Raw genomic sequence first — 19,460 nt, forward strand, 5'->3', positions numbered from 1 at the left:
GCCTTCAGGAAGTCTGGTCTGAGTTGACCCGGACAGAGGCTCCCAGAAGCCAGGGCTCCAGGGTTCCATCTACTCTGGAGATGACAAAAGGATTGTGTTCAGGATTGTGCCCTTGGAGGGCGAGGAGCAAGGTACTCAGCTACCTGGAAGTCCTCGCACCTGGAAAAGGATGCCTCCTGGCTCAAGCCTGGTGAACACACCTGGTGCTCAGCCAAGGTCAGGAGACCTAAGACCGTGAGAATGGCGGCACAGCCTCCCGCCCGGCCCCCATCCTTCTGGGGTAAAGCAGCGGAGACACCCACATCCACAGCCCACAGCTCCAAATCAAGGGATTCCGGAGCCCCTGCTTCTGTCAAAAGAGAAAACGCCCATGGCAACCGGCAAGTGTTGCCTGAAACTGCAGAGTGTGTGTTTACCAAAACAGGGGTGGCTCACTGACACCGTCGCCCAGCGAGAGTCTGGCGGGGCGCCCGCGAGGCGGCGGGTGGTCGCGGGGGCGGGGGACAGACGCGCCGAGTCCCTGCGGGGAGGAGCCGGCACCGGCCCGGCGGGACCCGCGGGCCATCGACCCCCCTTGCCTGCCGACCCAGAGGTGGAACCGCGGTCCGTCAGCCCGCGTCCCTCCCTGGGCTGAAGCCGGCCGGCTGCGCACGGTGAGGTTGGTGTTTCCTGGAGCAGTCAGAACGCGCCTCTCCCAGCCCCGAAGGTTTGCGCGCGAACGGCTTCTGTGCTGTTTCCCCTTCCTCTTTCTCTCTCAGGATTAGTATGGTAAGGGGGGAGGAGGGGAGTGGTGCAATTTTTTATTTGGAAAATGACTTTTAGGCCGACGTGGTGCCAGATGCGCAGTCCCGCAGCCCCATTTCATGGATGAGGACACTGAGGTCCAGGGAGATCAGATGTGAAGTCTCGCTGCTGGTGAGCAGCCAACCCAGGTAGAGAACCTTCCTGCCCCACTCCCTGGACGTTAGACTGCCCACATTTACTATCGTTTTCCCTTCTTTAACACACTGAAGCAAAATGTGGTTGATTTTTCTGTTAAGAAGAATTTTTAAAACTTGGCGGAAGGGGAGGAGGGTAAACAAAGCCCTTTCCATAGTAAAACAATGTCTTAAGCTTACCTGGGGGTCTTCTGGCTCTCCAGGGGAAGGTAATTTTGACTTAATATTTACTATTAATTGGAGTCCAGGCATGCATAACTCTGTAAAATTAGATGACACTGTGTAGAAATTTAAAATGTAAATGACTCTCCTGTTCAGTAGAGATGCAAATGATTTCTATCTGGTAGAAAAAAATAACCCCAAAGGTTATAGTTTTGTTGTCCTGTAGGACATGAACCAGTTCTGTATCCAACTTTGCAGCCTTCAGCACCCCTTTCAGCGCACAACATCTCTGTTCTCCTATTTTAAACCAGCTTTGTTACCCTGCAGATCCTCTCATGAATGGAGTAATTAAATCATAGGCACTTATTCATCACCTCTTGTCAAGTCTTCATGTTCCCCCTCCTCTATCGTCCCCCCAATCCCCTGGCAGTTGGAATTCATACTCAACACCCATTGCTGATTTTCAGACCCAAGTGGAGGATATGCATGACATCCAGGGGACCTGGGATGTGTGCTCACCAACTTGGCAGAGTCAAAGACCTCTCTGTGATTGTCAGAAACACACTAGGACAGTCAAGAGTGTACAAACAACACAGTACTCCAAGTAATGTGGTCCCTCCCGCCTCAGTTTAATCAGACATGTCTGTGATCAGAGGCTGCAAGACACCTGCTCTGCTTTCAGCCCCCACAGAAAACCTCTGCCCATGCCCAGAGCCATGCCTGGGACCTCACCACACTGGACTGGGCACCTGGTCCAAGCAGCAGCCTACTTACTGATTGGTGGGCCAGTGGGACCTCTGCCCATCTACACTCATGAGATCCTCTCTCTTGGCAAACTTGACAAGGAGATCCTAGAGGGAACCCTTGGTGGTAAAGGAACCAGATAAGGCAGGCATTTGGGGTCCTGAAGCATCAGCTTAAATAAGCAGCAAGAAGAGCAGTGGCAGAGCCTGAAGGCCAAAGGTGGATGGAGACTGTGCTCATCTGGCCAGGAGCTGAAGTGTCTGTGTTTGAAAGCAGTGTTTGATCTTGAAAGACTTCTTGGTTCCTGACCTACATCTAGGACACTGTCAGGCTCCATATAGGTTCTATTGTTCCTGTTCCTCCCAGGAAGTGAGCTTGTCCTGGGTTGCCATTAGACCTTTCTTTTGGTCAAGGGCCCTTACCTTCTTATCTGCATGTGGCCTTCAAATCAACCCCAAAATGCTGGAGGGAAACTAATCAGGCTCTGTTCCTTTCAGTTGAAAGACCTTGATTCATCCTCTCACCTTTTCTAATAACTTAAATAATAGCACAAGAATCTTTATTACCTTGTGTTCAGCCAGCTCCGCCCAGGGACGTCAAGAATTTTCTAGGAAAGAGCAAGTTTACTTACTTAAAGCTGTCCTTCCCTTCTGCCTCCCACCATTCATTTAGGTTTGAGCATTCATTCATTCTCTCCACAAGCACATCATTGACTCCAAAATGAGTAAGACAACACTCACACTTCGAAAATGATCACAGTCTTGCAAGGACAGGGTAAAGGGACTGGGGTTGATGCAGGAGTGAAGAGAGAGGGTGGGTGCTCCATGCACCCCCGAGGTGGGGGTGGGGAGGGGCACCCCCTTGCACCATGGTCTGCATTGGCAACTTTTCCTTTGGCTCTTGCAGGAATGCTGGCTTTCCTGCCTCTGGCCTGGAATCACATGTAACCAAAGCCATATGTTCAACTTGGATTAATTAAACCGAGGCCTCAGAACATTTCTGCTGCTGCTTCTGATGCTTTTGCATTATACTATTTTAACATTTGTTACTGTATGTCATTTGTTATGTTTAACCCTGCGGCCCAGATTCTATTAGTCTGTAAAGTTTAAATGGGGAGAGACTTCTGGTCTTGAATTTTCAAAATGAGGATTATTTTTGGTTTATTCCATGAAAAGCATCATGTCTGCTCCAGGTTGGACCAGATAAGTCCCCAGTCGTGATTTTTCTGGGAACTGAGTGTAATCTTTACAAATTTTAGGGAATGGTGTAAGAAAAGGTTGTGCTATAAACTCAAGGTCCTGATCCTCAGTTCTTAGCACCAGAGTGCAAAAAACAATTCCCAATCCAGTTTTGAACCACAGGGATCCAGGCACCCACGGTGGCAAAGGGAAGGGAAAAAGAGGTGCTCTTTCCGGGAGTGGGCACCCAAGGTTTGCCCTGGCCCTTGGCAGACAGCGGAGGCCATAGGACCTGCTCTCAGGGCTGCAGAATTTTGCAGGGACCTTGGTGCTGCTGCTCTGGCCGTTTCCCACTCTTCTACAAGGAACAACACAGTGCCGGGGATGTGACGGCATATTTGGGCATTTTTATTGGGGGAAGGGTGGTCCTGGTGATGAAGAGACCCCACACTGCAGGTCAGTGTCTCAGCTTCCTCCTCTGCAATACACTCACAAATGCCTGCTCTTTAGGGTGACAGTGACTGGGAATGGAGGGCGTGCAATGAGCCCATGAGCTCACTAGTTGGATCTCTGGGAATCATTGCAAGGAAGGGGACAGATATGGCCTTTCTGGTTCTCATATCTGTAAATGTGAGCTGGGGCAACTTGCAGACCCAGACAGGACACTCCCAGCTGTGAGGTCTGGGATCTTCCTTCAGTCCAGTCAGTCATCAAGGCGTTTCCTTGAGGCTTCTTGTCCTTTTTTTGGGGGGGGGGGGTTGAAAGCATACTCTCACCCCACTGAGTGCCGTGAGATCTACTGCACAGCTTACTGGGCTGGATCTGCAGGGAGCTGGGGTTCCCCTTGAGCCCACCCAGTGCAGGCTCCTAGTTCCCCTTCTCCCAGCTCTCTGCATCCAGCTCTTGTGTCTGGAGAGATTGAGTCGTGATTTCAAATAAGTGAATTACAATTTCAGAAGACATGCCTCTACACAGTTAGTGCCGAGGCTCCATGCCACGGTTCAGCTAATGGCCACTCCCTTAGTACTTCTCTTTCTTACCCCTTCTTGCTTTTAGCTTGGAGAACAAGAATTCCTATCTGTACAGGCTCCATCTTTCCCTTCCCCTTGTAGTTTCCCTTCCTGGGTCTCTCCCATGTGTTTGTCTAATGAAGAACACCGAAATTAGTAAGCCAGGCTTGCCTCCTGGGCAGGATTTATGAAAGCCACGTGCCCCTGGATGTAACAGATTTAAATGCTTTGTTTTGGTTGCTCTGCACTGTCCCGATTTTTCTCGGGGTGCTGGCCTTCGCCTGCTCACTGTGCAGGAGGCCCTGATGAGGCCCGCCCCCGCTCCCGCTGGCTCAGGACTGACACATGATCTGGTCCTGGCCAGGTTCCATCCATCCACCTGCCCATCAGCAGTGCATTCAGAGACAGACTCAGGCTTATGTCCCTCAAAGAGGAGTCAGTTTCAAGATTTTTGCTGAAACTCTTGGGAAGGCGGTTCTGGGTTTCGGCAGGGCTTGCTGAGCCTAAACGAGGGGTCCTAAGGCTGCTCGTGGCCATCTTGCTGTTGCTTGGGTGGAGAGAGCCCAGAAAGAAACCCACGGATTCTGTGGAGGCCCCTGGACTTCTTCAGCCCCAGCTCTATGAACTGATAAGTCATTTTTCCTCAAGTCCATTGATTCGGAATTTATATTGCTTTCAATTTCAAAAAAAGACTTGACTGCTAACTGGCCAAAGTGTATACTGATTTCTAGCCAACAAAGATGTGTTTCTCCAGGTAAAAGAGAAAAGAGAGGCGGGGGGAAGAGTGACAGGGAAGCTGGGTGGAGATGCTGGAGTCTGGAAAATGCTGCCTTCCTGTTTTCTTGTTACTTATTGAAACCTTTCCCCTCCCTCCCTCTTACCAGTCTCTACTGTGCTTCTGGGAACACCCTTGGAAAGGAGGCGGAGAGACGTGCTCTGGCCCTGCAGATATCTGTAGACCAGAGCGAGGTTTTCTCCCCAGGGATCCTTTCCTTGAGAATCCCTCCGGAAACTATTCTGAACCTATTCTGAACCCCCGTGCCCAGTCCAAGCAGATCTCCACCAGCCTCGTGACCTGGATCCCCCGTCCACGACTTGGAAAACAATTCTTGGGGCAAGTGTTCCACTTACAGAATCCTTCAGACCATCGGTGGGACAAGCAGCCCCATGGCCTAGCCAGGTGCCAGAGAAGGAGAGTCTGCTTTTTTTTTTTTTTAAAGATTTATTTATTTATTTGACAGACAGAGATCGCAAGGAGGCAGAGAGGCAGGCAGAGAAAGAGGAGGAAGCAGGCTCCCTGCTGAGCAGAGAGCCCAATGCGGGGCTCAATCCCAGGACCCTGGGATCATGACCTGAGCCGAAGGCAGAGGCTTTAACCCACTGAGCCACCCAGGCGCCCCGAGAGAGTCTGCTTTTGACAGCTGCACCATCCAACCCTAAATGGTTTCAACAAGACAGAAATCTGTCTCTTTCTCGTGTGAGTGAAATCTGGACACAGGCTTCATGAAGTTGTCCAAACCCAGTATCTCCCTCTCACCTTCTCCCCATCCCCAGCAGGGGCATCTGCATTCTGCTCCTCCCTTCCCCACTGTCCCTCCCCCTCCCATCCCCCACACCACTTCCACTTCCATCACTGCACAGGCGTAAAGATGGAACCAGCAAGGGAGGCTGGGAAGGCACCTTTTTGTCTGTATGCCAGCTCCATGTTGGAAGGGTCTGCTTTTTTTCTTTAAAAAGCAAGGTAAAATGGAGAATTGGGGGCCCTAAGAGAATGACCTAGGACCACCTGGGGAAACCTTCCCCATCATTACCAGTCTTTGATATTCAGGGGTCACTGCCCTCAGGGAGTGAGGCCTCCAATCCCATCTCAGTTCATCAGTGCTGGCCAGACTAACAATGGCATTAGAGCCCCAGGAAGCTGGAGAGCAGGCAAAGAGCCCTGTCCCTACTTGACCCTGTCTCAGCTGAGATCAGAAAGCAGCAGCTTTCTTAGGGAAAAAAAAAAAAATAGAAGTGGGGTGTATTTCTTGGTAGATTTTGCTACCATTTGATGGGAAGGGCCCACTTATGAATAAGTGAGCTGTGGGATTCTGTGCAAGGTGGTTTGATCCCAGAGCTCCTCTTACAGCTCCCGAGAACTAGAGACAATGGACATGCACAAGTCCATGCACATTTCAGGCCATTGGACATGCACAAGTCCATGCACAACCATGAGGCGAACTGTCTTCAGGGAAGGACCCCAACTTCCCCACTCACCGCTTAACATTTGCAGAGCTCTTAGAATGTCGGTTGGCACTTGGTAGGAGCTCAGTAAATATCAGTGGAATATAGGCCTGAGTATTCTGGGGGGAGAAAAAGCACTTATTATCACTTATTTTATGAAATATTTATTATGCATCTATGTATAAGGGATTGATCTAAGTGCAGTGGAAGGTCACAGAGATGAAAAAGGCACCATCCTTGCCCCCAAGGAGTTTACAAGTCAAAAGGCTGTTTATTTCATGTCAATTATCAAAACAAAGCAAAAAATGATCCAGCAAAGCTGGAGGTTCTGTTTCCTGTGCTCGTCCTTGTGTCTTTGAAGAGGTTGGTTTCTGAATTCCCAGGTCTGCTCCTGTAGGAGATGGTAAGGAGTCAGGGTAGGTCACCTGGGCTGGGGATTGAAGAATCACAGGCAGAACACTGGCCTTGGAAGCAGCAGCCTTCTATTTGTTCCCATCACCTCCCACATCCTAACTGAGCTTCTGCCTTAGTTTACCCTCTCCAAGGTAAAAGCTACTGCATTTGTTTCTTCCCAGCTCCCCCTCTCCCTTGCCCACTGTGCTGATGGGAGCAGTGATATCGGAATCACATGGAGTTTCCCGAGAACTGGTTTTAATTAAATCTTCCTTGGGACTACTGGGGAGTAAAAGGGCTGTCCTTTCAAACTGGCTGTTTGGTTTTGAATTCATCTTTACATGAGCTCCTCCCAGGAAAAACAACGGAGGAAGGGACAGAGGGCAGGGTTAAATACCCAGAGGAGAGTAAAACAAAACAGCAGAAGACCTGGGAGATCAAAAATTTGAGGGCAGCTGTGATCTCTGAACACCCTGTGCCTTGGGCAGCTGCTATCCCTACCCCAGGGGCCACTGCACCAAGTTTACGATGGCTTAGATCAATGGGGGCTTCAAAATCACCCACCTTTGTGTTACATTCATTCGGTGACTCCTCCATTTTCTATTCATTCAATGTATATTGAGTACCAACCGGTGCCATCTGGAAATCTTACCCTCATTTGCTATCAGGAAGGGTCCGCATCTGCATCAACCTTCTGTGCCCTTAGTTTCATTTCCCAGCAGTGATTTTGGACTTGACAGTAGATGTTGCTCAGAACCTTTTCTGAAAGTCGTGTCTCCAGTTCTCAGGGTGGGGCCTGCTTCTCCAAAGAAGTCCTATACATCTCTGGCCCAGGGTAGCACCCACCTTCCCTGTACGTTCTTGCAGGCATTCAAACCCGGGAGGCTCTCTGCGCAGCCACGGGCTGTCCCCAGGGTAGTCAGAGACGCCTGGCTGGAAGCAACAAAGACTCTTTGTGTGGATGGCGCTGTCACCTGACAGGTCTGAAATGTAACTTCCTCCTCTGAGGCAGGGGAACTGAATCTGAAAGTCTAGAAGGATGGGTCACAATGAAGATAAAACTTAAAGGAATAAAAGGAGAGTTTTGTACTTTGTGATTAAAAGAAAAAAGATTTTAAAAAGGAACAAGAGGGAAGCCCTCCTTGACGGTCTTGTATGTGAAATTGACGTAAAGGTTTCCATTGACTACAAGGTCAGAGTGAACCAAGAGCTGAATTCGCAGCTGGAAACCCAAACAACTTTTGCCTGTGTTGGCAGAGTCACAAGTGTCTAGAGAGGGAGGTGGGAACCCCCTGGGCTTGTCCGGGGGCAGGCCATATCTGAAATATTGAGGCTTAGCTCTGGGTCCAACTTCAACATCCTGGCAGGATCCCTTAGGAGGATGGGAGTGTAGAAACCACACCACATGAGAAGCCACTGACATTCAGTCTATAAAAACAATTTATGGACATAACTTTCTTCAAATAGTTAATTGGTCTGATGGCAGAGGGAGCCCGGAGAACTGAAGGTTGAGAAGGGCAACATCATTCTCAGATCACAGTAGACCCTTTCTGACGCGGACCTCTGGGGCTTCCGGCCCCCTTCGCCTCAACATATAGGATTTGCAACTTCCTGCATCCTTTCATTTCCTCCTGCCTCAGAAGAATAGTGCCCCCTCCCTTAGGAGGTTCCCTTCATCCTCTCCTGTCTCCCACCTCTAGGACCCACCCCACCAATTACCACCCTTCCAGAATCTTTAACTTTCCCTTCTCCACTGGCTTCTTCCCACCAGCCTGCCACTATGAGGAAGACAGGGATTTGGGTACGTATTATGCATCAGGGGCACAGAGATTTCCACGCCATTGACTCATCCAAAGAAGCAGGTGATGCCTCCTCCATTTAGAGAGCAGGAAATAGAGGCTTCAGTTTGTTCAGTGACATTCCCAAGCTCACACCATCCAGGTACATAGGTCTCTAACACTCTCAGTTGCGCTTGCATTCCCACTGTTAAGGATTGCCCTCCCTTTCCAGCCCAATTCCCTTACAGGAACCTCTGGTGTCTACAGCTTCATCTCCCAGATGAAGCTCTGAGGCTCTCAGCTCCCCCAGGGTCATCAGTGACCTGACGGTTCATCCAACAGCCTTTCCTCAGAGGTCACTGTCTGACCCTTCTGTAGCACGGTCATTGCTGGCCACAGTCCCCACCCCCCACCCCCTGCAACCCCAATATATGGCTGAGCTCACCCACTCCCACTACTCCACCTCTCATCTTTTCGTCCCCATCCAGGTCCCACCTTCCATGTGTCACCAGTCATCTTAAAGGATCTGAGGACTCAGTTGAAGCTGGCAACCAGGGATCTGAGAGTGAGGTTCCCTGGTATGTGTGGGGGGCAAGAGATGGGTGCATAGAACTGAGCGTGCTGCAGGGCACTGTTCCCGTGACCCGGCTGTCCTCTCACTCATGCTGGGTGGAGTTAAAGGGGAGAAACAAAAGGACCAGGAATGGGGGTCGGTACCGTCTCAAAAAGCAGGGAGAGCTGGGAGAGCAGAAGGCAGCGCTGAGGGAAGAAGGTGTGAAGTTCAAGGAGAAAGCAGGCTGAGCCCCTGCGGAAGGAGGACCATGACGAAGAACAGAGGAATATTGCCCGAATTACCGATGTCAAGGAATGGAGATTCTAGATCGCTGGCCAGCTCATCAGAAGCCTTAAACTCATGGCAGGAGATGGGTTTGACTTTCCTGACTCGTGCCTGCATCCCACGTGAAGCCAGGTCCTCAGCAGCAACAAGATGTTGTAGCCCCTGGGCTGGTCTTCAGTTTTCTAGCTTGCCAGCGTTCAGTAGTCCTGCCCCAGTTAAACAGGACCACAGATCCAGGGCTGTGCGGAGTGGCATCGCTCCAGGAGCCCCACCACCGCCACCAGAAAACCACTCTGACAGCACCTGGGCATGGAAGCACTTATTGAATGAACAGATGACGAATACATTCGTCTCCCGTGCGTCTTACTCCAGTTCAGTGCAGCAGTGTTCTTCGAGCAGCCGCAGAGGTCAGGCTGTCCACGAGGGACTGAGACAATCAAGCTGGGAAAAGGGAGCAGGAAACCACGCTGCAGCCCAGGCAGTCCTCATGGATTCTAAATTAGGGCAAAATCTTAAGAGGCTTCCAGACAAAGCCTTAAGCTCCCTCTTCTGGGCTTGGCATTTGCAAATTTCCTTTAGAACCCCAGAAACTCTTTAGCTTGATAAAAAGACCGTCCCAGATATTTGGCCTTTCTCTGGTGAATTGAGTCCAAATGTGTGTGCCTGGGATAGAGCTGCTGCTGGGCCCTGAAGGGAAGTCTCTGTAGGCTGTCCCCAAGACAGCCCCTCTGGACTCCCTCTTCTTGCTCCCCAGATTGGAAAGGGAGCATTTACTGCCAATCCTCTCTGCTTCATCGCTCATCTCATTTTATTCAGAAAGGGATCAGAAGATCTCTTTTCATTCACATAGAAACAACGCTTATCTCCCAAACTCCTGGAGTTATTTCTGAGACCGATCTCTAGACTGTTTCCATGTGCACTAAGAACTAGAGCGTACAAGAGACTTCTCCTACTTTCCAGAAGAGAGCAGGATGAAAGCCTTCCAAGGAGAGCCCCAGACCCCTACTTGCTGTTCCCCCAGGCAGGTAGCTGGTTCCCCTTGCCCTCTGAAGCACCGAGCCTTCCTCAGAAAAGGACTGGGAATTTAGCTAGACAGAAGCATAGACTTGGACAGCTGCCACCACAGTTCTGCCCTCAGAGACTTCCAGAAAACTTCCCACTCTGTTATTTGCCTGGGTGGCCATTAATGTTCCCACGGTAGGCCCTAGAAACCCAAGCGAAACTGGAACATCCAAGTGCTGTGGGTTCAGTTGGGACTGCAGGCCCCCTCTGTCAGCACTCCGCCCCTCCCCCCTCAAATACAAATGCAAATCTAGCCTGCAGGGAAGAAGCCTAAGAAAGAAGCTTGGGACACTGGGGGGGAGGGGGGGCATCCCTCTGCATAGAGGCCAGCTCTGATATGAGGCTAGAGCAAGGGAATCCAGAAAGACTTCTGTCAGAGTCCCAGGACTCTGATTCTATCTAGACTCCCCGGGTCATCCACCCCAGGGGGAAACCCTGGCATGGGACCAGCTAGGGGAAGGAACTGGAATCCTGGGGGCACATTTATCTACAAATAGTTCACACGATATTGTTAGAAATTCAATCCAATCCAGGATTTACAGATTGGAAGCGTTATAGATTTATGGCTTCTTTTGGAGGATCAAATAATTGGAAAATATGGTTCACCAGGACTCTCAAGGCAGAACAAACTGCGTAGACACCCCCCCACTCTCCGTGACAGCCCTCACACCAGGCCAGGTGCTGTTGACCTTGCACTGCTGTTTTGTGTGTGTGTGTGTGTGTGTGTGTGTAATAGCAGAACAGACTTCTCTATACACAATTAGCCATCGGAAGGGATTTTCTGCACTGGACCTACTGGTTCCTACTGGCATTTGAATTTGAGGGCTCCAATCCCAGGCAGCTGAAGAGCCAAGACTGTTCTAGTCTCGAGGGACAGAAAATAAACCCGAATGACTTAGACAAAAGTGAAGAGAAGCGTTGGCCGTCTCCTGCAGCTGGAGGAGTATCTGGGCAGCTACAGAGGTGAGGGAGAGAGTAGTGCAGGACTCACAGAAAAGGCCATGCAATCTGCCAGGTGCTCTCTCAGCTCTCCCATCTGCTGGTCTCGGCTGGTCTTTGCGTGTTGCCCTCATTCTCTTTCAGCAGAGATGCCTTGGTCATGTGGGGAGGACTGTGGCCATTAGAAGCCCCGATTTAGAAATCCCCATAGGAGAAAAAAAAAAAAAAAAAAAAAAAGAGCACAAAAGAGAGAAAGAGAGCTTCCTTTCTCCATTTCTGAAAATCAATCCCAGGAAAGGATGCCAGCTTCACTTGGGTCATAGGCCTTAGATCGGCAGGATGTTTTCTTTTTCAATCCAATATGTGAGTAGCTTGTCACGGTTTTCAGTAGGTCACAAATATTACCTTATTTAATCTTTATTTTTCAACAAAGCCTATGGATTAATTCAATTACTCTCTCCATCGCAAAGGGACCACAGATAAGTGGTCTTCCTAAGGCCATGGAGATACCACTTGGCAGAAGTGGAATTTGAACCCTGGCAGTCTGGCTCCAGAGTCCATATTTATGCCCCCATGTGATGGTTGTACAGGTTTGCATGGCCCAACTCTCAGGGAGCCAACACTGGACCGAAACAGAGCATGACCTCACAGGTGACGTGGAGGACAGCAACAATCACTAGCTGTTAGAGTGAATGGGAAACCCACAGGGGCTCATATCTGGTGGGCATGGGGAGTGGGTACTGTGACTGACAGCCCCACTGGTCCACATTTGCCGGGGGAGGAGCAGTTCCCCAGCAAAAGAAGCCTAGGAAGGCAGTGAGAACATGTGACCATCTCAGGAGCAGCCCGCGACAGTCATGACTACAGCATCTGTCTAGCTTCCTGCTCCCTAAAGAGGTCTAGATGTCTAGATGTCCTCTGGGAAGGATATTCTGGCCCATGGACTCTTTAAAAAAAAAAAAAGAGGAGAAAAGATTTAATCAACCAAACCATAAAAGACAAACAGAAATAGCTTAATGTCAACCACACAAAAAAGGCTTTAAAAGGAAACTCAATCACTATTCACATGCTCTCAACATCTTCTAACTCCTTTTTGAGAGACCCCACACAACTTACCTAAACTTTCCGAATCTGTTTAAGATTTTATTTGAGAGAGAGAGACAAAGCCAAAGCAGGGACAGCAGCAGGCAGAGGAAGAAGCAGACTCCCCGCTGAGCAGGGAGCCCGATGTAGGACTCAATCCCAAGACCCTGAGATCATAACCTGAGCCAAAGGCAGACACTTAACCGACTGAACTTCCCAGGTGCCCCTGAATCTGTTTTTTCCAACTGTAAAGTGGGAGCAAAGGCCTATCCAGGTTGTTAGGAGTTGGAGAGATAAGATGCCACGGCTCATGGCACACAGAAGGCTCTGGAAAATGGTTGCCATTAAAGAGCTAATTTTCACCCTGCCTCTCGTGGGCAAGTGTCATTTAGAACTCTCTGCTCTCACTTGCAGCCATTTCTAGTCTCCCTCTGAGAATTGGGCAGATTCTGCCATTCTCTCCTAATTTAGCCTTGGTTTCTCAGGATAAAACACAAGCTCCCTTCTCCCACCCCAGTTAAGAAGCCTCAACAAGGGCAGGGAGGGTAGTGTGCTGGATATGGAGTAGGGTATGGGGAGGGTCTGAGGGAATACCAGGAGCTCTCATGATGACATGTGGTGGCAATAAATAAGATGACACAAGAAGGGAAAGGAACAGGAAGCGGGTGGGGGGCACAACTTTGAAATAGTTAAAACTCTGATGGCCACATTTTGGAATTAAAGGAAACTTCGAGAGGATCCAATTGAATGGTTATTCAGTCTTTAATAAAATCTTGCCCAGAATCAAGATCTGCAAAATAGATAAAGGCAAGCCGTCCTGGATAAAATGAGGGCTTGGGGAGCAGTTCCTTTGGCCTCCATGCAGGGCTCCTACGAACAAAGTTTGAAAACCAAATCTGGGTCAGTTCAAGAATCCAACACCACCACAAACATCCACTCTACTTGCACTCCCCAAATGAATGACCTCTTTCATCGTCTACCCCCAAACTCAGGGTCTTAAAACAATTTTATTTGCTCCTGAGTCTGCTGGTCCATCATTTGGGCTGAGCTCAGCAGGGGGTCTCCAGGGGTGACCTCTGCAGTTGATCTGGAGGCACGAGGGGGTCTGTACAGGCTAAGATGGCTCACTCACACTTCCGGTAGTTGGTGCTGGTTCCCTGTAGGGCCGCTTCTCTCCTAGGAGAGCTACCTGGAGACTTCATATGTAGCACTGAGTTCTAAGAGGACAGGATTAGAAGCTGAACGTTCTCTAGAGGTAAGAGGTAGGAAGTCCCATAATATCACTTTCGCCACAACCTACTGGCCAAAGCAAGTCACAAGAGCGGCTCAGATTCAAAGCCAAGGTGTGGAGAAATAGACTCTTGATGGGAGGAACGTCAGTCACATCGAAAAGAGGTGCTTGGACAGGAATGGGAGGAATTTTTTTTTTTTTTTTTTTTTTTTGCAAACTACCACATCTCATTTTCTGCAACCTTTTTTCACTAAGCTTGGCATATCTCTGGTATACGAAGATGACAACGTGTAGTTTACGTGGGTGAGTGTGGCAAACTCTTATTATATAAACCCTCTCATTATTCATTTTCCACTTCTTTCTTATCTGCAGAACCTTAGTTCTTTTTTTCAGGGTGGCCTTGTGTCCAGTTACAAATATTCACCCTCCCAGATTTCCTAATAGCTGGAGCGACCACGTAACCCAGTTCTGGCCAATGACGGTAACTGGAGGTCTCCTGGGCGGGGTCTCCAGGAGAGCAGTTGTTTCCTTAATCAAAGGGAGCAAGCTCTCTGGCACGTGTCTTGCGTTTTTCCCTGCTCCCTTCTTGTCCCACTCCGGCCTGGTCCCCATATGCAACACTTAGGGGTGGAGCAGCCATTTTGAAACCATCCAGTGAGACTGGATGACTAGAAATGCAAGAAGCCTGATCTCCAGTGGCATCATGGGACCTCTTCTCTGGTCATAGACTCCCTACTTCTGAGCTTCTTGTCTGAAAAAAATAAACCCCACTTGGTTAACTCAGAGCTGTGGTTCTGAAACAGGAAGTGATGGTGAGAGGAGACTGGGAGGGAGGGCAGAAGGCTCACCACCATGGGCAGTGACTGTTAGGGAGACACCCCAGCTGCTATTTACTCCAAAAGGAGTTTCTGCCTCTTGCTGTGGCTCATGTGTATTTTGTGTATTTGGATGGGCCTGGGTCTAGACATAAGTGGTTTGGGTATAGGTATATAAGGAAATGTGGTATTTTTTTTGCAAAAATTAAAATTAAATTGGAATCCAGAGTTCAAAAGGCTGAAATAAGTTGAAAGTGAAAAAAATAAGTTCAATGGTAAGGACTATAAACTCTTGTACTTAGATTTTTTTTTTTTTTTTTTAAGAGGTCAGCATCGGAGAGCTTAGTTTCACAGCCTGAGGGTTGGAGTTGACTGCAAAGGCTTCAAATGAGCTCAGAGTGAGCTGTGAGTGCCAAAACTTCTGGCTTACCCTCTGACTGCGATGATTATCAAGGATCCAGAACGCAGAGAGCAGACGTCCCTCAGCGTTGGACCACCTCGGACCACCCTCCGAGGACCAGGGGTGAGCGCTGTGTCCACCCTATGACTGACAAATGGAGCCCAGCCAGAGAAAGACCAGGATGCCGTCCGGGATCTGGGAGAGTTTAGCTTGGACCAGAGAAGACATGGAGGAGCCCGAAATGAGAATTACTTTAATAAGCCATCTATTGCTGTATACAAACCACACCTAAAACTAAGTGGCTTAAACCAACAATAACCATTCATTTGCTCAGGATTCTGCAGTCTGGGCTGGAGAGATTTTCTCTGCCCCACGTGGTGCAGTGGGGTGGGTTGGGCTCAGTAACACGTTTGCAGCCAGCAAGCGGGTTGGCTGGGGCTGGAGGAGCCATGATTGCTTCCCTGGCAGTTCTGTCACCATGGCTGGGGTGACTGGAAGGGCTGCGGACTGGCTATGCCTCTCTGCTTGTTGGGCCCTGTCAACCTGCTTCTCCACCTGGCTCTCATCCTCAAGGAGGCTAGCCCAGGCTTCACGGCATCTCAGGAAGTAAGACAGTGAAAGGGGAGGTTACAAGGTTTTTGAGGTTTGAGAATAGAATTTTTGTCACATTCTATTGGACCCAGCAAGCCATAAGACCCGTCCAAATATAATGTGAAAAGGGACCACATTAAAGTGTGAATTCAGGAGTGTGATTCACTGGGGGCGATTTCATAGCAGGCTTTCGAAAGAACTAATATCTAGTTTTTCTGTAGTCTTTATGGTTTACAAAGGACGTTTTCTTGCACTCTTATGTGATCATTACAACTATGTTGATTATGGAAAGTAGTATGCAGGTAAAACAAAAAAAAAATCATTAAAAAGTTCTGCTTTAGGGCATTTGCCACTTATTTTCCTTGGTGTCAATACTCCCACCACGGCTCATTTCAAGCGACCAACTTGAGATCACTGCAAGCAGAGGGGAGAGGAAGAACACTTGGGAGCAGACCACACACCACTGTAGACAGTGAGGAGTTGTTACTACCTGCAAATGAGGCGGTGGGACGCTCTCAAAATTACCCACAATGGATAGTGGCAGATCAGGGACCCAACCCAGATGCAAACTGTATGCTTTGGGTAGAACGTCACCCTATCTCGCAGCAGTTTTCTTCAAACACCTGAAGGGTTGCTATGGAGAAGGAGGAGCAATAGTCTAGGTGGCCTCAGAAGGCAAAAATAAATCCATGTGAGTAGATTTCAAAGAGAACTTCAGTGTAAGAAGGTCAGTACGAATATGAATTATGCAGTCAGTCATCCAAAGAGAAGGAGTGGCTTAGTGCCGTAGTGTTGTCCCTATCGAAAGTGTCTCTCAGAAGCCGGACCTTTGAAGATTTCTGATCAGGGGAGAGGTTTAAGGTTGAACTAGAGAGCCTCCAAGATCCCATCTACATCTTAGATTCTGAGTGTAAGAATGTTCTGAACTCCCCAATCTAGAATCATTCAAGGTCCTGTTAAGACCAAAGAGGGTGAGGGAGGAGGAGAGGAGAGAAGCGAAAGAAGGTGAGTGTTACGTCCTCGGGAGGAGCTTGGTCAAAAGAGACATGGCAACCCTGGAGAGATAGGTCTCCTGAATGTATTCAGGTTGGAAAATGGGTCTTCAGTAGGGTGGCCCTGGTCCAAGGGACAGAGCCGTAGGACTCATAACATGGAAGCACAACTTATTTTATTCAAGTCAACGCAAATGACAGAGACCGCCCCCAGACTGGAGTCTGAAATGGAAGGTGTTCTCAGGGTAGCAGAATGAACTATTGATATTGCCTGGCTCTGGAAATAATGCTCACTAACTGGGCTTCTTTAATTTTTGCTGAGGATTCAGCATTTAGTCTCCAGCTCAAGCAGAACCCACTGATCCTGCCCCTGGCCCCCATTTTTGCTTGTGGGTCTGGCAGTCTTGGGCACTTCCCCCTCAGCGCTGGGGCTTCCTAAAGCAGTTCAAGATTCTAGCTTTATAATGAGAACCACAGAACTGGAAGCTTTCCCAAAGAAACAGCTCAAAACGTGAGGAATAAATCTCCCCATTTGGGAATAAACACCTGGGATGTTTCCTGGGATGACTCAGGCGTCACCAGCCATGCCAAGAAATTACATGGGTAATCATAAAGCCTGGGAGCTTCCAGGGAATGCCCCAGACCGTTACTGAAGTAGATAAGTCATCTCAGAGCGAGTCCTTTGGCTCAAAAACTGTACAAGTCCATGCATCTCTGATTTTGAGGAGCTGCTATTTCCCAGAGCTAAACCCAAAGAGAGGAAGGCAAGTTGACAGAGCCAAGCCTGGGCCTGCTCCTTCAGCTGGCAGCTCCCCCCTAGTGGGACCAGCCCCATCAGAGACTTTCAAAGATGCTTGCACATCAAGGTTCCCAGGTTTCCACTGAGTGACATGCTCCTTGAAGTCCAGTGGGTCCATCACCCATGTGTAGAAAGGTCTGGAATGGTTGGGCAGGATGTGGAATAAGAAAGGGGGAGGCAGGGGCACTTGAGTGGCTCAGCTGGTTAAGCATCTGCCTTTGGCTCAGGTTATGATCCCAGAATCGAGTCCCATATTGGCTCCCTGCTCAGTGGGGAGTCTACTTCTCCCTCTGACCCTACCCCTTTCGTGCTCTAATAAATCTTAAAAAAAGAAAGGGAGACGTAGGGAAGCAATGATGGTCCCCAAAACCACTTCCCTGCAGACACCCTGAAAAACTTTTAGAGAGGAAGGACCCACCATCAAATGTATCAAGCACATACATTTGTACTTGTATCAAAGTACACACAAACCAGCACCAGCTCTCAAAACCAGGGCAACCCTCTCCTCATTCTGAGTGCCCCCAGTTATCTTTGTTTTGTTTTTACACAGAATCCGGTCTGAAAACCTTGGTGAAACAGAGCATCGGCTATTAAATTAGAGCTTCCCATTCCCTCACTCAGCAAGTGATAAGACTTGGGCATCCATCCTGATTGTGGTAGAACTGGGCCTGAAGCCATCTCTGGGGTCCCATGCAGAGGCTGCTTCATGAGACCCAAGTTCCTTCTGTCCACTCCTTCCCTTCTCCACGCTTCCCCTCACCAACCTTGAACCAGGAGAATCACAGACCACGGTGCCCTTAGGGATCATGCTCATTTGAACACCTGACGTTACAGGAAAGAAAGACCCAGAGACAAGGAACAGAAATGCTGAACTTGCAAGGACACTCAGCTAGGTAATAAAAGAGTCGTTCGTTAGCCAGTTCATACCACTGACCTTTTCAGTACAAGACCCTCTGCCCTACTTCTCTTTCCCAAACAAGGTGTGGTAGCCAGCCTCCAAGATGGCAGCCCCACCCAGGCATAGCCTTTCTCCACAAGGGTGGTTTGTGTGAATAATGGAATACAGCAGGTGGGATGGGACTCCTGAGATTAAGTTATAAAAACTGTGGCATTTGCCTTGGGCGCGCTCTCTCTCTTCCCCGCTCGCTTATTCTTCCATCACTTAATCTGGGGGAAGCCAACTGCCAGGGGCAGGCAGGCTTGGACAAGCTCCCACAGTGGGGACTGCAGTCGCTGGCCCACAGCTCGTGAGGAGCTCAGGCCTGCTGACAACCACGTGACTGAGCTCCCCAGCAGACCTTCCCCACCTGAGCCTTCAGGTGACGACCAAGCTGCCACCAACAACAGCACAACAGCAACCTCAGAGTGGCCGTGAATCGAAGACACCGGCCAAGCCACGCCTGGATTCCCACTTCACAGAAACTGAGAGGATCCGTGGCTCTTGTTTTAACCTGCTAGTTTGTTTGTACGGAGTAGATAAAAAACACCGGGGTTTTTTCTTGGCCCGCTCCCCCACCTTGGAAAGAGTGAGAACAGGAGAGAAAGATGAAGGCAAATCCCAGTTTACCAGTCAACAAGACCCTGTCCTACACTATTTTAGGAGATGAAACTGTGGCAAGTCAGGGGAAAAAAGGGAGCTTTAGTGCAGGATTTGGGGTCTTTCTAGGCCTGGGTGAAAGGGTAGCAGTCGCTAGGCCGCTAGAACGCACAGGTTCCCTCCCTTCACAGAGCCGAGAGCCTATGGCACACGCCGGTGCTAACCGGCAAGAGGCATCACGTGTAAACCTTATGAAGCTTTAGCACTGGAAATACTCTTTGGTGGCTGTTCTGTGACTTAAGGGCACCCCCTCCCCCCCTTAAGGGAAAGGAGATTTCCTGGGCTTCTGGCTTCCTCTCTTGGGGATGGGGTAGGGCGGGCTGGAGTTTCTGCGTGCAGTTTGGAAAGGCCGGGTCCTCCCCACCCCTCTTCACTCCCGCTGTGGAGCAGCCCAGCCCTGTCTGCCCAACAGACACATCCAAGGGAAGCTCTTTGAGAGGTGCCTGAGCAAAAAGTCTCCCACAAGCGCACACATGCCGCAGAATATTGTCGCAAGCGCTCCTTCTGACAGGCTTTCTCATTGGACGGTCCAAAACTGGAGGGTACTTATGCAACAGTCTATCCTACGCACTCTACCCTATATGCTCAGAAGTGAGCTCGGTCTTGTTTTCTCTCCAGAAAACCTATAGCTGGAAGCATAACGGGCTTTCCTGTGCCCAGAATTTGTTTCCTAAAATACAGCTAAAC

At 49.5% G+C, this 19,460-nt stretch overlaps 2 long non-coding RNA genes across 2 annotated transcripts; one reads left to right on the plus strand and one right to left on the minus strand.

Moving 5' to 3' along the window:
- The first annotated feature begins 236 nt into the window (after positions 1–236).
- Positions 237–2,883, plus strand: LOC116591357. The gene is made up of 3 exons (XR_004285972.1): positions 237–706; positions 823–932; positions 2,751–2,883. It is a non-coding gene; the product is annotated as an uncharacterized LOC116591357 (long non-coding RNA).
- A 3,520-nt stretch (positions 2,884–6,403) lies between these two features.
- On the minus strand, positions 6,404–9,769 carry LOC116591356. The gene is made up of 2 exons (XR_004285971.1): positions 9,282–9,769; positions 6,404–7,679 (listed from the first exon to the last, which is right to left on the minus strand). It is a non-coding gene; the product is annotated as an uncharacterized LOC116591356 (long non-coding RNA).
- Between the last annotated feature and the right edge of the window lie 9,691 nt (positions 9,770–19,460).

The sequence above is a fragment of the Mustela erminea genome, chromosome 5, assembly GCF_009829155.1.
Source record: "Mustela erminea isolate mMusErm1 chromosome 5, mMusErm1.Pri, whole genome shotgun sequence".
NCBI classification, from domain to species: domain Eukaryota; kingdom Metazoa; phylum Chordata; class Mammalia; order Carnivora; family Mustelidae; genus Mustela; species Mustela erminea.